Source organism: Pundamilia nyererei, unplaced genomic scaffold (genome assembly GCF_000239375.1).
Source record: "Pundamilia nyererei isolate P.nyererei 1_Seehausen unplaced genomic scaffold, PunNye1.0 scaffold00030, whole genome shotgun sequence".
Taxonomy (NCBI): domain Eukaryota; kingdom Metazoa; phylum Chordata; class Actinopteri; order Cichliformes; family Cichlidae; genus Pundamilia; species Pundamilia nyererei.
In genome coordinates this window covers 3,834,035-3,849,321 of record NW_005187431.1, presented here as the reverse complement: position 1 = coordinate 3,849,321, position 15,287 = coordinate 3,834,035, and the positions used below count along the sequence as shown (strand labels likewise).

At 40.8% G+C, this 15,287-nt stretch overlaps 1 protein-coding gene across 2 annotated transcripts in view; it reads right to left on the bottom strand.

Moving 5' to 3' along the window:
- Positions 1-15,287, bottom strand: part of dlgap3 (discs, large (Drosophila) homolog-associated protein 3) — a 150,783-nt gene that overhangs the window by 65,811 nt on the left and 69,685 nt on the right. For both annotated transcript variants that reach the window (XM_005728861.2, XM_005728863.2), the window contains exon 2: positions 7,908-7,982. The gene's annotated coding sequence lies outside the window, so the exon portion shown is untranslated. The remainder of the gene's footprint in view (positions 1-7,907; positions 7,983-15,287) is intronic.

Below are 15,287 nucleotides of genomic sequence, written 5' to 3'. Positions count from 1 at the left end.
AGAGGAAAAACTCTAATCCGAGTGCTGCACTCTTGCAACTTGGTCACGAGATCAATGAGAATATGTGAAAGAAAAAAGAAAAAGGGCACGACCTCTCGGTGCACGCAGCAAGAGCAGAGCCTACTGCCATCATGCAGGATAAGCCACCACTCTACAGGCGCTGGCATGCATTTATTAGAGTAAGCACACATTAATTAGTCTATATTGTTTTTAAATTCCTGTGAGAGCCCATAAATCCACTGTACTCCCCCACAACAAATCAATGCAAACCTAAAATTACCATTAAAACAGGATCACTCAGAGCGTTAAAGCCACATTGTTGGTTGATTATGAGCTAAGACAATAAAAATACATCTTGAAGGGATTAGTGCTAATCTCTAGTTGCAATACCTATCACATGACTTGCATGTAATTGGCAAAATCATTATTTTTTTTTCTTTCGACAGGAGGATTAAGGCATCGGCGCTCCTTTATGTTTGATTTATCAAAATCAACAATTAACAAATGCAAAAAAAAGCACTTTAGTAAGAGCATCATTAAACAATCTGCGTAAAGACAGAAAGCGCTTCCAACAGTTTTCATTGAAACGCTTATTCATTATTTTAATATCAGGGCATGACAGAAAGCAGGGAGGAAGCAAGGCTTAATAAAGGCGATGTGAAGGTGCAACACATCAGCAACAAAGGACGTGAGTGGGAAATCATATTAGCACCAAGTCTTATCTGTTGGTCTGATGCACATTTGGGCATTACTAGAAAGTTGATTCCAATAGCACTGACTGTATCTACAGATTACCATATAGATAAATGTATAGATGTTACACAGACACTCAAAACTTCATGGAAATTTCCACTGATTGTATCAAACAACAGATTTAATTGGCCATCAAGATCCATCCATTCATTTTCTTCTGCTTATCCAATTAGGATCATGATGGAGCTGGAGCCTATCCCAGCTGTCATAGGTTGAAAGGCTGGGTACACTCTGTACAGGTCGCCAGTCCATCACAGGACTAACAACCCATCAGGATTTCATTTATTTTAGGTTTTTTTTGGGGGGGGCGTTACACTGAAGGCACATCAAGCTTCAAAATTCACAGTGGCAAATTATAGAGTACACCAAGGCTTGCCAACCTAGAAGCTAGGATCACTCTGCTTCCCTTAATACGTTTCTAATGCAAGTTCTAGGATTTTGCAGTAGACATACAGAAAGCCTTAATGTTTCTGCCAGAGCTCCACATGGTGATGAACTGCATCAAATATCCAGAATGAAAGCGTTTTGATTTGACTGGGTCAGTAACGCTGCCATTAAGAGATTAAGGATTCATCACCAGAGCAACGGTAAGCACTAATAAGCACATTTAATGGTGATCCATTTTTTTATTTGAGTTTATTTTCAAGCAGTGCTTTCCTCTACTTTTTGCTAGCAGTTGGGAAAACCTGATTGGATAGTCGCAAGTCCATCCGATATGACTACTGTCTGACCTTTAGCTTAACAAAACTGCTAAAAATAACTGTGTGAGGCCTCATTTTGCCTTTCCCATACTGATGTTAAGTCACATGAAAAAGGTGAACTGGCTGTAAGGTGTACATTCACATTTGGTAAGTCCACAGTTCAAAATCAATGTGGCAGCATTTAACAGGAAGTAAAGACCGCTGAGGCTTAGCTGGAGAGTTTTGAAGTATGTTGTTTTTTTGGTGTGACCATACTACGACAAACATGTTCTGCTTTGTTCTTTTGAGTTTGAATAAAAAGTCCAAAGTCCAAATCCACCTTAAGCTCAACTGCAATGTTTGGAGGATGAAAGAAAAGTCTTTTGAAGTGATAATAATAGCTGTTATAGTTAACAACAGCAGCACTAATCTTTCTCTCTCAACTACAATACTTATACTTGCTACAATTTAAACACCCTTGAGGCCTGCACTATTTAAGCAGCAGATGTTGCCTTGCAACACAAAGGCTATTTTCAAGGCTCAGGAAATGTATTTCATGGATCAAACCAAACCAAAAGTCACTAACAAAAGGAAATTTCAAAGCACAGCAAAGAGGAAATTATTTAAGCCACGAGGCATTTTTTTGGCTAGAGGCCATGTGATTTATGAAGCTGATGTGGGCAATTCAGCATTGTTTGGGGCCCAGTTCATATTTTCCTTTTAGTCTTCACTGCCATCTGAAAAAAAAAACCCACACACAAAAAAACCACCATCTCTAAGAGGCCAAAGGCTCCTCTGTGTTTAGTCTGCCTGATATTTGGTAATGTAGATTAATTTTTTAGACCCATTTAGTGAAAACAGCTACCCACTGCTGCTCGAAATTATGTGATTAAAGTGCAGAGGCTCGACTACGGCATATAATGTTAAGGGCAATAGGTCCGAAACAGATTCAGGAGATTAATATGTGAGGGTTTGTTAAAAAGAGGTTAATACAAGTCCCTTTGCATTACACGTTATCATATAATTCCCACTAGTACAGCTTTAAACCTTTTTTGTGTACAGATTTTATCATAAAATCTAAAACACAATGGAAAGCTAGATTAGGAGTAAGAGTTTTGTTCAGTTTTTTTCCTCTTATTGCAAGACAGGTCTTAAGGCATAAATGACACTTTCTGACTTTTTTTGTTGACATTTTCTGCAGTCAGGCCGTGAACTCTGGTCATTATCTGGCTTTATGCGGAGTTCTCTGACTGCCAGCATTTATTCTGCGCAATTAATTAGCCATCAAGAACTGAAAGCCCCACTGACGGACACCAACTTAGGCCGACTCGCTCACACCGTTCCCCATTGTCTGTCGCTGAGTTATTATGTCTAAATTTTGTGCCAACATGTTTTTGCTGTGACAGTCCTGAATGGATCCAGTGCTGACTGTGCTGGGTCCCTCCTCTCTTGTTTTCTGGATAGAAGTACAGATGGGTGTGAACGCGTTTGTGTGTACGTGCGTTCTAACTGATGGGCTCTGGCCGTGCGATCCATGCTGCTGTCTAATTATCCTGATGTGATGGATGGCTTTGATTAAATCATGTGATGGCTGAGACAGTTTCTGCCTCCCTTTGCCTCTCGTCTCTCGACTCCATCGCTCTTTTTCTTCTTCTGTGACACACTTGCACGCAGACAAACGCATTACATAGGCTGCAAGCCCTTAACTCTAGTCTCTCTGTTTTTTTCTTTCATCTTATGATACAGGTCTTCAGTAGTTCAGAACAGATGAGCGCTGCTTTTAGCATTGATGAAAGATATCCATAAATCATCCGGCGGGAGAAAAAGAGAGTGATGAGGGTGGGAATGAGACCAGGAGGCAAAAAAGATGGATAGATCGAGACATGGAAAATAATAGTTCAGTTTATAATTTTCATTGATTTCTGGACTGAATACAGCCACTGGTTCTGGTTGTCTTTTATCTCGACCTGGATCCAAATATCAATAATATCAAAACCAAAGCTAGAATTGGTATTCTTTCGATCGATGCTTTATTTTTATTCTTATAGTTTAATATGTATCCCACTGACCTGTGTTAGATTAATAATTGTTTTGGAAATGAAATGTGCCTATTTTATTTATAGTCTTTAGTACATTTAAATGAGAGAAGCTGACCCAGCATGTTTAGAGACAGGCACATTTACATTACAGTCTCCAAAAACACCCAGTTTCAAAATAAAAGAAAAGCTGAAGGGTGTGATTTAGCAGTTATTCAAATGTGTTCAAGATTTGCAAATTAATGATGATTCGGCTCATAAATCATAACACGCTGCTCTCTCGTACATAAACTGCCTTTATAGGTTAAAAACTCTGGTATGGGTATCTGCAATATTTACATGGCATCAGATCGATACCAAGATTTGCAGTATTGCTCTGCACTAGACTATTTTTGTTCTGTATATTTTATTTTCCTTGAATAACATTAAACAGAAAATTTTGCCTTTGAGGAACGTCCCTTCTTGTGCACGTTGGATAAAGAAGAGCGATAATAAAAAACTTTTATAATCCAAAAACTGCAGAAAGAGTCCTATTTGAACATAAAAGGAAAAAATGCACCTGTGTGAGAAATATAGAAATTAGAACATAAAATGGGATGATTTTATTCTCGCATGTTGTTGCTGGGAACAACGTTGGGATGAAGGAGTGCTCAGGGAAAATGATTTTCGCCCTAATTCTCTTATCTCCTTCCGATAAGCTCCACTGCAGATAATCAAAAAACTAAATTGATAACCTGCTCTAATGCAGGCTCGCTTCTGTCTGCAGCTACACACACCAAACTGCACACGTCCTAATGAGATGCTGTCCTTCAGTGCTACAAAGAGCTGCTGTTTGAAGTTACTCTCCCAGAAACCATATGCTCACAGCGGGAAGACTGGGCACAGATCCACGAGCCGCACAGGCACACGCATGCACACAGTAAAGCCTGTGTAGCCACACACACCTATAACCATTCAGAAGTGAGACGTGAGTGAGGGAGAAAAATGGAGGAAAGTGACTCATCTCTGCAAAATACTCCTCACAAGTCATCAGTTAAAAGCTTCATGTGGACTTGTCAGTGAAACACGTAGTCACAAGCTGTATTGTAATTGATGTCAAGGCATAACCAGCTAAACTCAACACTTTCGCCCATTAAATATGCCCATAAATGGAAGGCAGCAAGACTTTTAATGTGAAAAGTCAAGAGGAAGTCCTTAGTTATAGCATTCAAATTACAAAAACATATCATTACTAAGGGAGGAAAGCCCGACGTGACTCTGATAGAATTACTGCTGCTGAAATGCACATAAATTTAAAAGATAAGAAGTAAAGATGCAAGAGGTTTTGAGTTTGCATCAGCTGACACAGAGAAATGCCCAAACCTCCCATTTCTGACCACTACTGAAGGTTAATGAATTGTCAACCCCAAGTTAGTAGCCAATGAGCATGCATTTTTTATTTCTGCCAAAGCCAAGTCCAGGCTTTACTCGTCACTCCCCATTTCCCAAAACCAACATGTGGAAGCAAAAACACTCATGTCGGGGACTCATAATGGGACTTCACTAACCAATCGCTGACATCACAGTGGCTACATCCATCTTTTATATAAACTGTAGGGGTGGAACAGCTTTTCCAGCTGTTCTTGAAAGCCAGCCTAGTCCCTAGGGTACAGCACAAGAAACAGCATCCTGCTGCAACTTCTTCACAGTGAAAATCAAGAAAAAGCTCACAGGAATAATCAAGCATGCAACCAAAATCACCAGCACCACTTAAACCCAACTCTTAGACCCTCACAGCTTCCATTACTAAGGGCCCTGTAGACCTCCTTCACCACTCCTTACAGCTACTCCCATCAGGCAGCCACTAAAAAGTGCCTTGGGCCAAAAAGAGAACTTTGAAAAAGTTTTTCATTCACACCACAAAATTCATTTTACACATGGCCACAAACTCTATCAGTGTGTTCAAATGCTACTTTGCGAATGTGCTCTTATCTATTCATGGAATTGGTGTTATTAAATGTACTTTATGGTCTCCGATTTAACTTTGACTGTGTGAATTTGACTTTTCTCTGCAGTGGATATTTTGACTTATACCAGCAGGAAAAGCACAGATGCTGTGCTTTATTAATGTATTCCAGCCCCACTTTGTCAGTTGGCACCTGAATGAGAATCTAGCAAAAGTTGAAAGAAAACTCCAAGGACAGTTATGGATGTGTTAGTAAAGCCACAGAAAGGAACAGAATTTATAAGGTGGAAGGATCCTCTCATACTGAAAAGTGTAGTCAGTGCCGAGGGCTGCAAACCTGCATTCCTTTGAACGACCAGCAGGGGGGTGACTCCTAAAGTTCCTTTATTTGGTCTCTTTTAGACTGAAATAGATTAGATTAGATTAGATTAGCCTTTATTGGGTCACTTCTGAGAAATTTAAACTGGACAACAGAGGGTAACATAAAACACACATACAAACACTTATTTACATTTTTACCCTAATTACAATTGAATAATTAGCCGATATTGGCAATAGAAAATTTATACCTATTTAACTTACAGTTTGGTGCCCTAAAGCTTTTGCCTGATGGTGTCAACTGATACTTATTAAAGATGTGATTTTTGTCCTCAGTAACTTTCAGACCTGCTGTATCACTGACTCTGAATGGGGAAATGAAAGGAGCACGTCAACTATCTTTCCAGCCCTTTTAATTTTGAACTTGGGATCTGAGCTTAACAGAAAGGTTGCCAAACCATGTAGCAATACAGTATAGTAATATTTCCACTCCATGGACCCCAAGCCTTCTTAAAAAAATGCAAGTGTTGACTAATTCAGGCGCACACATAATCTACATGATGAACCCACTGTAACAGACAAAGTAAAGACCTAGATAGATGATAAACAGGGTATGATCTGAGGTGTGGATATATTTGACAAGTCACTAGTGTATCAATCAAAGTCCTTGGGATCTTAATAAGAAGATCCATCATTGTTGTTTTGAAAACCAAGACATCAAATGCACTTTAAAATTTGAAAGCAAACCAAAGGGGGACGTCAAGGTGACTAAATCAATTTTTAGGTAGAGTCAACTTTCCTAAAATCTAAACCACGTAAGTAAAAATGCCTGTGCAGAGACTAAGAATTAAAAGAGAGTCATCATTATAATGGGTGTTCTTGATTATGATTGATTGACTAACCATCTTAACCATCTTAGGACTTCCTGAATTACCTGAATAGAGCCTGTTCTAGACCCTATGGTAAGAGGCTATGCCATGACAATGATCATTCAGTGACCATAGAAGTCTATCTGTATTCTTAGACATAGCAGAGAAGACTACTTTTGGTTTCCAACCTGTGTATTATTTTCTAATGTGTGTTATTTCATGCAGAGCACTCAAAATCTGTCAGAATATATATTTACACTGATGACAATGACAGGAATGATAACGCTACTTGGCAACAGAAATAGGCCATTTTAGGCATGTTGCAGAGAGTTTCCGGTTCTGACAGCAACAATGTGATGCATCTGTAATTTTACTTATATAGAACATCCCATCACATCCTGGCCTTGTATTACATCAGATAAAATGCACAAACACAGGGCACTTAGCCTCTAAGTGGCCCTCTCTATAGCTGTAATTAAGTGAAAGCTTCAGCATTTCATTAACATGGTAAATCCAACAATGGACAAAAAGAGAGGAGTGTAACTGTATTAGCTGAGGTGACGAAGGCTAAACAAGTGAACAGAGAGGATAAATAAATAAAATGACAAATGTTTGGGAGGTAGATAGATGGAAGTCCGTTGAATGGTTTTAGCCAATTACAGAGAAAGAGTAGACAGATCCAGGGTACCTCCAGACACCAGATATCCTGTAGAGTGCTGACATCACAAGAGCGAATCAAGAGAAAGGAGGGAGGAGAAAGTGAGGGGAGATGGAGAAAAAGGAGGAGACTGAAGCTAAGAATAGTAGTACATCCTCGGGCCAGCACGATCGGTCAGTCATGCCAGCTATTTTTTACTTTACTACTGTGCCAGTCTGTACTTGTCTTGACATCTTTCCATCTACTGTTTCTATTTTCCTCTCGCCATTAGCCTCTTTCCAAAATGCAAGGCCAACAGTATGGCAACTTTGTCATGTCGATGTTTCTCAACCAACCCACGCACGGTAGTGACAGTTTAAACTGTTGTATGTAGTGTTCAGCCATGACGGTCGACAACAGCAAACATCTCCAGAGACGCGACTTAGTCAATATTACTTCAAATGTGAGATCAAATACAAGGCAGGCCATGCAGGAGAGTGAGCGGCATGCTTCAGAATCCCACTTTCTCTGAGCTGTTTCACTGACGTGGGTTAATCCCCGAGGGATGGGTTTCAAGGACGCAGAAGACAGAAGTGGAATTCGTATGTGGGTACAGGTGACGTGTAGCTGCAGGAGTTACATTCATGTGTGATTGTGCCTTCTACTTACCACAGTCTCATCAGGAAATGGTGCTCCATAGGTATAGGCAGAAAAGGATGGAAAAATAACTCGGTCCCAGTCACTCTGCAGACAGGGGGAGAGACAAAGACAACATCAGGGAAGCTCAAATAAAAATCTCACGTGCAGATTTGCGCCAGACTTATCACATGTGGATGGAAGCATTTAGTTCCATTTCTCTACAGTACATCCTTCTCCCCGTTATGGGAAAAGCACCCCCTCCCCATAAGCTCCGACCTGTAAATGAGTCCCTGGCGGTGCCTGCAATGTGGTGGAAGATGTGCCTGCCGGTCCCAAAACAAGAAGCCTCCCCTGACTGCCTAACTAACACTTCAGCTCCCCTGTTAGGAATGCCAGGCCCCGGAGCCACGAATGGTTGGATGATAGGAGGATATGACAAGAGGAGAACGAGATAACAGCAGAGAGAGTGAAATTAGCCATGGAAATAAAGGGATGGAAAAGAGATACGGACAATAACGAGAGAAAGAAAGAGGAGGGGATGACTCAGAGGCTAACAACTTAATTGAGTGTGTGCTGCATCCAATTACCTCCTAAAAGCAGCAGAAACTGTGAAATCATTGAACTTCAGAAAAGAAACACACCGAGGCTTACACAAAGTAACACTGTGTCACCTGATGGGAGAACATGTGTGTGTAGCTGTGTGTGTGATAACACGCCAACAGGAAAATAGGATGCTTTGTCTGTGTGACATAAAATGCTAGCAAGCTAACTGTGGTGGTATTACAGGATGCCACAGGGTTGTGCATGCTTTATTACCCATCCATTAGCATTAGCATGAGTACAGTGAGTACTGCTAGCTGTTAGCAATACCTCTCTGGGACTTTCTTTCCCCCTTCCTGTTATTCTGTGCCTCATTATAGCTAATGCACACCCTCGGCATGTGTTACTTTGGTGCTCCATGGCAACAGCAGCTAATATACACACAACATTTGCACAGTTAAATCCATAAGAGAAATCATCAACAAGGCACTGGATGTGTTTTAACAATCCCTAAAGGACACGGCAACAGTATGAAATCATTTTCGCTGTGATCACCTGGTAATGATATTTTACTCAGTGGAATGGCAGTGTCATGCAGTGTTGCATTCAGAGACCCAAGTCATCACAAAATGGTTTTAACATGCATTGTGTGACAGGAGGCGGTGTATTTTTGCCAATCCTACATGGAGGATGTGCTGCTGTCACTCGTCAAGCAGAGCATGGCAGATGCTCTCACGAGCCTCCATTGATTTTGTCGCAAAAACTCTGTGTGTGTGTGTGTGTTTGTACATGGGTGTGTGCGCGGGTGTGATGTGTCGCTAGCTAGCTGCAGAGATAATTAGAACACAACTCTTTTGCTGTCCCTGTAGGCCACTGATCCAGCTGCTTTCATCTAATATAGGTCAGCTGTGACAAAGCCCTCAGCATGGACACTGATCAGCCCTGCTGGCACTGTCATACGCAAAATATGAAGTTAAACTCATGCACAAACACGCAGACTGATATCCTCTCTCGTGCGCAAGCACGTCCATGGCACGCGGCACATGTAGCAGGTAAAATTCCTAGCAGTGCTGAAAGAAACACACACACACACTGCTTTGTGTTGTCGTTTTCCAGTAACACAAACTGCTCGATTCATAAATACACTGGAGAGCGCAAATGAGAAACTTCAAGTCAGCTCTCTCACAGCAAAACAAAACATTGCCAGACATATTCAATGCAAATTCATTCATTTGCTTTGAAATGAATTCTACACTAGAAATTGTTTTTTGTCAGATCATGCTTATATCTAATACTCAGTGATGCGCAAACTGCAGTAATTATTTATAGTACTAGGTTATAATAGCGTCCCACAAGTGCACAAACATCAAATTAAAATTAGACACAGCAAGAGACAAGCCTGCTGACATAATCTTTATTAACATAACAGTATATAAAGATATTTCAGTGTTTTTAAAAACAATGATAAAAGTATGTAACAGATTGGAGATACGACAGAAACAAGCATCTGGTTCTGAGTAACTGACTCAACAGGGCCCTCAACTTTATAGGCAGTGGATGGTGATGTGAATAACATTGATTATTTCATTACAACGCGGCACTCTGCTAGGAGCACTAATGTCCTGGGATATATGTGGATATACAACCAAAGGCTTCATTTTCAGTACACATGGCACTCCCCAATGGCTGCTGCCTCACAGAACAAGACAAACCACGCAATGCATTTAGACAGGTGGCATCATGGTTGTAGCTGATCACCGTACTTAGCTACTGATTTTGCTGCCTAATACATACACACAATCATATCATGCCCATTCTGGATTATTCCTGGACATTAAGCTCAGTGTTTGTAGGAAGCCAACGGTTACACCTTCTCCTTTATTTCACATTGAACCATATGCCAAAATGGCATATGGCACTGTTACAGACATGTTGGGAGCTAAACAACATCTGCCACTACTATGCTTATAAGACGTTGAGTTGTTACTTTCTCAGATATATTCTGATTTATTACACTTTCCAGTTAATGTTTTAAAACATCTGGATAGTTGCATGAAATTACAGTGATTGATTGAAAATAAAAAAAAAACACCCAAAAAAACAACCAAACAAAAAACTTATTACTGTCATGAGTTGCAAAAAAAAAAAGAAGCTAAACGCATAAAAATCCTAACATTAATGTGAACTTCGCAATTTCCTTTTATCTGTCTGCATAAACTGGACAAGCCATTTGGAGCATGCTCTCCTTGGTAACAACAGTTCTCTACATAACCCCTAAAACTGCACAGTGGGCTTCAGCTTATTTAATAATAGATGTCAACATCCTCATACACGCTTTTAAGAGGCATATAATATACTCACTCGCATCCACACTTGCACTGTTTGCACTCTCAGACTCTGCACTTGTACTTGCACAACAACTTTTTGTAGTCCTTCCACCTAAATAATTAGTCACCAGGAGTGACCTCGCTGAGGGTCGCGAGTGGGGGGTGCATGATGCGAGCAGCAGGGAGGAAGAAGGGCAACGTGGGCGAGGAGAACAGCAATTATTTTCTCTTCTTTTCTCCATGCACTCCACTCTGTTTCCCCTCAATTACAAAGGCCACATTTATTAGGTGCCACCGCTGATATAGAGAGTACCACTAAAGTGACTAGCGCACCTCCTCAGGTGTTTTATTCGAGCTATTATATTGATGACCAACTCAACAGAAAAAACATTATTATCTTCTGCCAGCCTAATACAGTGGACTCGCTAATGGGGCAATAATTGGTTCAAATTGCGAAGTTAACACGTAGTGGCATAGCCTTTGGGATGACTCGATTAAAGCACCTTGGCTGTGTCGCATTGCAGGAGATCCATGCATTCTCTCGACTCCGGTCAATTCTCTTTTACCCTCACTCTACGTCTCTTTATTTTTGCTCCCAATGCGTGCCCAGAGAGTGCTGTGCTAACGCGTGGGGTCATACCGGGCTTTAAACAACTGGAGCTATTTATGCAAATATAATCAATACTTAATTGTCTCCCTCTCTCTCTCTCTCCTTCTCTTTCTCCCTCTCACTCGCTCTCTCCATCTCTCCGTCTAATAAGAGACTGCAGCAGGGGTATTAATTAGGGCCAGACATGCACCAAGGATTTCCCACAGGGCTGAGCAGCACGGCCAGTTCATAGTGGGTCAGCAGAGGACAGGTCTGGTCTGGCCACTGCAACGAGAGACTGCAGAGACAGCGGTTGCTGCAGAACAATCTACAGCAGCCCTGCTTTGCTTTAATGGCTCTAATAAACCACCTTCTATAGACGGTGCAGGTAAAGAGCGTAAAAGCATTATATAGGTGATATAAGGCTTTCCATTTGTTTAAGCTTAACAGCGTTTTGTAAGCTGAGTGGTTAAGGACACTAAGCTGGACAAGTTTCCCTTTCTTGCAGTAATGAGAGTGGTATATAACTATTTTTATACTGTTTTCACCATTTGTTCTTCATTTGTCTAATTTCTAGCCCAAGATTTTGTGACTGAAATAACATATTAGAGTAGTGCTACCTGCTAGATAAAAAAAATTCACACTGGCTCAATTGAATGGTTGGCAAACCAGGTGAGTTTAATGTTTCAGCTAAGAAAACAGGTCTTCAATACACAGCCGGTGGCTTCATATTTGATATGATGTATAAGGACCGAGGCTCGTGGCCCATGTCTCACTATAGAATGAAATCAGCATCTTCACCTTCTAAAGAGTAATACGGGCAAAGCTAATATTATGACATTAGGGAAAAACTTCCCTTTAGTGCAATGTCACAGCTGCTTTATGGCTCTGATGAACACAAATATGCTGTTATAAAATATTTAAGCTATTTTTTCCCCTAACATAGGAGCCTTTGTCAAAACCATTGCATTACTGTATTTTCAACTTTGGGGCAACTGCTAAACCCAAAGAGTCTCGAAGCTTAGTTCCATTTGCGAATCAGTGTCCTACATTTAGGACACTGCACATAGATTTTTAATAACTTCTTAGGGATTTCCACAGGATTAAGTTCAGACAACCCAAGCAACTTCCTTAACACCAGCCATTTCCAATTAGATCCTATTAACAGAACACTGGCTTCAGCGCTGAAAACATACCCTATAGAGGATTTCTGTTGGCTTAAAAGAAGGAAAAAAGTTGAACAGTTCTATCCATTTTCTACATATGGTATGTGCCATTCATCATCTTTATCCCACAGCGCCGTGAAGTTTTGTGATAACCACAAAATGGAGATTGCACAAACAGAAATCAGGTATACATTAATGCACAGTTTAAAAGTTGTTCTATCAGGCTGTGATTGAGATGACCGAGAGCTAGACAAAGTGCAGTAGAAAATACAAGAAATAAGAATAGTTTATACTATTTCCGAGTCCACTTAAAGTACACATTTGGTGTGTGCCTCAAGGACAAATCCACCAAGTTTGAACAAACAGGATGTCACACACATGCCCTGTGATCATCCAGTAACAATGAAGTTCCCCTCACATGGACTGGATACTTGCATACTCATGGGTGCAGAAAATGTATCATCCACAAAAGGGTTATTATGCACACAAGCTGCAAGTGCTACCTATTTTCATCACCTTCTATGACTATTATCCATTCATCTATTCATCCATCCATCCTCTTAACCACTTATTCATTTTAGGGTTACAGTGCTGGAGCCTATACTAGCGAGAGCCAAAGTACACCCTGGACAGAGAGACAGAAAACCATTCCGTCTTACACACTATGGCTAGGTGATTTATTTTTTCTGTCCCATTTAACCCAAAAGGTCATTCTTCCCTTTATGGAAGCACTTCAAAATACACATAAGTCTAGTACAATGACATTACAGATGTAAGTCCCCTTTATAATCTGAGTACCTGCTTAGCATTGACCAAAATCTGAATTGAGTCTGAATCATATTGGGAGTGATTACTGATAAGTGATGTCTAAGGAGTCACTGGTGATGAATTTAATGTTCGGAGAAAGGCAAGTTATAGTTTTCAAATGATGTGAGTTAGAATGTATTAGGATAAGGTTAAGGTCATGGCTGATAATGACTTTGACCTCAGAGGGTTCATGGAACATCTGAGAATGTGTTAAGCCCCTGTTAGTGTTACAACGTATTTCTTAGGTGAGTGTGACACTAGAAAGGCACATATTGGAATAAAAAGTGAACTCTATACAGAGCTGATGGATACTGTAAAAATCCGAGCAGCTCAAACGTTTCTATATATAACAAAGCCTTCACACAGTTTGTGTGTAATACCTTACTTTATCAACATGACTGCGATCTTTCTGCATTTTCCTCTAATATGCAGGCGCACGCACTAACACCTGGATCCTAAAAAGTACCCTCATCTCTTGTCTTAATGGATTTGAGACTATATTCTGACTATACACAAATCAAATGAATGTGCCAGTTCAAGGCACGCCCGGGGACATGCTGCATATTAGAGAGAGGCATCAGTGATGCTTTTAAGAAAGTATGTATGAATCAGAGGTCGGTGAGCAGAAGAGGAAGAGAAAAGAATGGCGAGGAAAGGCCGAAAACAATGTAAAAAGAGGGGTGAGGGCAAGGAGACGTGGGAAATGAAATGCTGAAGCAGAAGTAAAAGATGGGGTAAAAGTCTGTTTTTCTTGCTCTAGAGGGTTTCAAGCAAGTGAACCGTGCACCACTGTTACATCTTTGTATGTCTGTTAAGGATCGCATGGACTGCAAACATTTTTGAATATGCTTGTGGTGCAGCTGCAGATGCAGCTGTGCAATGCTTCACAATCTTGTATCTTTATGGGTGCACTCACACAAACCTATTCTCTGTGGTCAGGGCAAAACGCTTAAAGCTCGGTTCTCCCTCCAGTACTCACCTGACAGCTCACCATTTTTCATACCCTTTGTACCGCTCTCTCTCTCTCTGTGCCTCCTTCTCTCTCCCTTCGCTCTTAAGGATCCCTCAGTTCTCATTAGGCGATTCCTTGGCAGCAGGTGGATACAGTGAGTGTTTCTTCTTCCTTCACACTTCCTTAATCAATCTTTCACCCTCTCCTATTCTTTCCTCTTAGCCTCTCACTACCTTCCACTTGCACATCTTAAACCTCTCTCTCCTCTCTCCCTCTTTCCTCGCCAAAGCTTGGCCACTTCATTTATCGCTGTAAAACTGTTCGTTTCTCACAGGACATGAGGAGAGGAAGACGAGTAACAGCAGAGGAAACCGAGACAACTATCCTTAAAATAAATAAATAAATAAAACAACCAGAAAACAGATTTGCGTTTGAGTACAGTGGCCCCATATTGCCTCCGTTTTGTTGTTGTTGTTGCCAGTCATATGTGAGCAGTTTGGGGAATGGCTAAAGTTATGATTAATTCATTTCAACGCTGCTAGAGAGTATATCGGTGGCAATGATGCCCCAGAGCACCCAAACAATCCGAATCACATTCATTATTGTCAGTCAGACCGGGAAAAGAGTTTGTGTACGTTTGATTGCTGCAACTCCTTTAAAATGTGCACAAACACGTGTGATTCATAAATGCTTTTTTTTTGTCATTGTCCCTTCACCCGAGACCCAATTCCAAGCTTGCTAATGCGTTATGGATCATTAGACAAATATACTGACAGCGTGCTGATTACAGAAATGAATGATGCATGATGCCGTTTTGCTCCATTGTGCATGTGTCAATTTATTTACTTGCCTCGAGACAAAAAGTCTGAAGACATAGCATAGCATGTCCATTAGCCTCAGACAGAGTACTGGTAATATGATACACAGGTTACAGCAAGAGGGCGTCACTGCATCGTGCTGAGAGAAAATCTTGGTATTTGCACAGGTACAGTCACAGGGTTTTTAAAGATAGTTGACCCCCCCCCCCCA